The sequence below is a fragment of the Octodon degus genome, unplaced genomic scaffold (genome assembly GCF_000260255.1).
Source record: "Octodon degus isolate 3935 unplaced genomic scaffold, OctDeg1.0 scaffold00051, whole genome shotgun sequence".
Classification (NCBI taxonomy): Eukaryota; Metazoa; Chordata; class Mammalia; order Rodentia; family Octodontidae; genus Octodon; species Octodon degus.
In genome coordinates, this window is record NW_004524627.1 from 12,570,369 (window position 1) to 12,574,313 (window position 3,945).

Sequence of the window (3,945 nt, forward strand, 5' to 3'; positions counted from 1 at the left end):
CCAAGGGGCTGGGAGAGGGTCCGGCCCACTCTGCGCCTGGGCTGGGACTGGTCCCTCCAGCGCAGGGTAGCAGGAAGCTCTCTGCACACTCACCGGACCTGGGCTAGGACTGGGTCTGGGGGCCCATTGGCTGTTATAGGGTTATTGAGAGTGGTTATATCTTGTCGATTCAGTTCTGGTAATATGTATCTTTCTAGGAATCTGTCCATTTCTTCTGTGTCTTCTATTCTGTGAAAGTAAAGATTCTCTAAGTAGCTATTGATAATCTTCTGAATTTCCACTGTGTGGTTGGTAATTATACCCTTTTCATTCCTTATTGCTTGTACTTAAATTTTTTCTTTCCTCTTTTTGTTGAGGTTAGCTAGGCTTATCAGTTTTATTTAATCTTTTAAAGAACTAGCTTTTTGTTTTGTTAATTCTTTGAATTGTTTTCTTCATCTCAATTGAATAAATTTCTGCTCTAATCTTTATGATTTCTTCCCATTTTGGGGCTCTGGATTTGGTTTGCTTTTCATTTTCTAGTTGTTGAAGGTGCAGCATTAGGGTGTTTATTTGTTCCCATTCTGTTTTCCTAATGTGTGAGTTCACAGCTATGAATTTCCCTTTGACAACTGCTTTCATCATATCCCACAGATTCTGATAAGTTGTGCTTGAATTTTCATTGAATTGTAGATATTGTTGAATTTCTTGTTTAATTTCATCTGTCACCCATTATTTGCTAAGTAGGTTGTCATTTAATTTCCATGTATTTAGGGATATTTTCTGGCTTGTTTTGTCATTTATTTCTGGTTTCCTTGCACTGTGGTTGGGTAATATGCATGGAATATTGTCTGTTTTTATGCATACACTTAAGCCTGACCTATGGGCCAGTATGTGGTTGATTTTAGAAAATGACCCAGGTGCAACTGAGAAAAATATGTATTCAGCTGTGTTTGGGTGCAACACTCTGTATATGTTCACCATTTCCATTTCTTTCAAGCTCTGGTTCAGTTCTGCTGTTTTTTTGGTAATTTTTTTTCTGGTTGACCTACTTTTTTGGATAACGGGGTGTTAATGTGTCCTGCTAAGATTGTGGTATTGGATATTAAATTTTTAATGTTCTTTAAGATTTGCTTTATATAATTGTGTGCTCCCGTGTTTGTTGCATACATATTTATGTGTGTTACCTCTTCCTCTTGAATTTTTCCCCCACCCAGTATATAATGGCCTTCTTTATTTTCCTTGATCATTGTTTATTTGAAGTTGAGACTGTCTGAGAATAGGATTGCTATCCCTGCTTATTTCTGACATGCTGGGGTATGCAATATTGTGTTCCATCTTTTGACTTTCAGCTTATGAATGTGTTTATGAGTTAAATGTGTTTCTTGTATACAGCATATTTTTGGATTTTGTTTCCTAATCCACTGTACCCATCTATTTCTCTTATTTGGTGAATTGAGCCCATTTACATTGATGGTTAGAATTGACATGTGTTGACTTACAATTGACATGTTATTTACCTGTTGTCACTTATCCTTTTTCTCCTGTGTTTAATTGCTTGCCCTATGTAGTTGTTTGCTTCTGATCTCATTTGTGGAGTTCTGATCATTTTGGTCCCTCTCTAGAACATCTTTCAGTAGCCTGAGTAGTGTTGGCTTTGTCATCATGAAATTCTTTAGCTGTTCTTAGTCATGAAAATATTTCACTTCTTCATCAAACTTGAAAGAGAGTTTTGCAGGATATAGTAGTCTGGGCTGGAATTTGTTTTTATAGAGGACTTGTAGTACTGTGCTCCATGCTCTTCTTGCCTTCATATTCTGTGAGGAGAAGTGGGCCGTAATTTTGATGGCTTTTTTTTTAATGCAATCTGCTTCTTTTCTCTAGTGGCTTTCAGTATATTATTCTTGTGCTGAATTTCTGGGATCTTAACTATTATATGTCTAAGTGTGTTTTTAATTGGGTTGAGGTTACTTGGCATTCTGTATGCTTGGGTTACTGAATGTCAGATTGTTTCTTCATATTTGGGAGGATTTCTGCTATTACTTCTGCCCATATTTTTTTAATGTCATTTGTATTGACTCCTTCTTTGTCATTGATGCCTATTTGTCTCACATTGTTCATCTTTGCATCATCTTGCAGGTGATGAATTATTCTTTCCTGCATCCTCGTTGTTTTTAAAAGATCCTTTCTTAACTTTTCACTATCTGCACCAGGGTCTTCAAAATCCGAAATTCTGTCTTCACTTTCACTTAAACAGTTTTGCAAGCTTGTGTTTGAGATTTTAAATTCCTCTATATCTCTTTGACTCTGCTTCATGCGATGTATTTCTTTCCCGTATTGCTCATTCAAGAAATCCATCATTCTTCTAATCTCCTTTATTTTTTTTATCAGTGTCTTCTTTAGAAGCGTTTATTAATTCTTTTAATGTAGTGTTTTTTTCACATTGGGTTTCCTCCCTATATTTCTGTAGTTGATTCTTTACTTCAGATGCTATATGTTCTGAAAATTCTTTTTTTTATTTCAGAAAATTCCGCTCTGAATTCCTCTATAACTTTCTGTTGTTGCTTATTTAGTATCGAAGCTATTAATTCATACATTTGAGATGAACTATTGTCCTCTGCACTTATTTTCATGGGTATTGGGTTTCCTCCATATTTTTTTTTCGTTTGATTTTTTACTGCAGATGCTATTAATTTAGGGATTTATTTTTTTCATTTTCAATCTGAGTTCCTCTATACCTTTCTGCAGTTGTTTCTTTATTTTGGTAGCTGTTGATTTATTGATTTCAGCTGTGTGATTCCCAATTTCTTCTGTCTTAGTATCCTCTGCACTTTTTCTGGGTGGGCTTGGGTGTAAGATTGCATTTTTCTCTTTCTTGTTGTCATTTTGTGTAGCACTGTCTTTTGAACAGAATTTTTAAAACATGTCATTGTTTAATTTATCCATTTTTTTTAATGGTTAGCACTTTTAGGGACCTGTTTAATACTCTTTTAAGACCATTCCAAAATACTGAAGATATTTGTCTATGGTTTTATTCTACAAGCTTCATGGTTTTGCCATTTACACTTGGATATACAATATATCCAAAATAGTATTCTCATAAGGTGTGAGGAGGAGATCAAACTTTTGTCTTACGTTATTTGAATTTAACATAGTTTCTTGAAAAGACCATTTTTTTCTACATTATTATCTGCAATATTTTCTGTCTTGCTTACTTTTCTTGCTTCTAAGACAAAATACCCAACAGTCAAAATTAAAGAGGAAAAGTTTATTGTAGCTCACAGTTTGTTGAGCTTTTTATTCATAGTGAGCTAGTTCCAAGGACAAGTAGCATGGCAGAGGGGCATTACAGAAGAGAAACATTTCATAAGGTACAGAAGGCAGCATAGCAGTGAAGCAGCCAGATAAAAGTGAAGATAGACATTCTCTTTCTGTCCCTTATATTATTCCTAGGCTGCATGCCCTTAGGGCAGGTAGCACTCACACCCACATTTGACCTAGCCATATTCACACTCAGAATTATGCCAGACCAATAAGTGTGCTAGTTTATTAATCATACATCCTCAACCTCATCATCACACACCATAAACTTTAGATCCATCCACCTCTGTAAAGCACCTATGAGCAAATGATGCTTTGGGGGGATATATAGACATAAGCCATACTATTACCTATGTTGTAAATCAGGTAGCCATATTTGTGTGGATCTATCTTTGTACTTTATCTTGTTTCACTAATCTATTTGTGTATCTTTGTGTCAATATGGCACTCTCTTATTTAATAAAATAGATCTGATTAGCTAGTGGCTTAAGACCTCCAGTTTTTCTCTCTTTGCTAATGTTGTCTTAGCTGATGTTTTCATTGTCATATAAGTTTTATAATCAGTTCATCGCTGTAGTGTATGAAAAGCCCTTTACTTGATTCTCCTTTAAATGATATCCTCCTCCTCCTCCTCCTCCTCCTCCT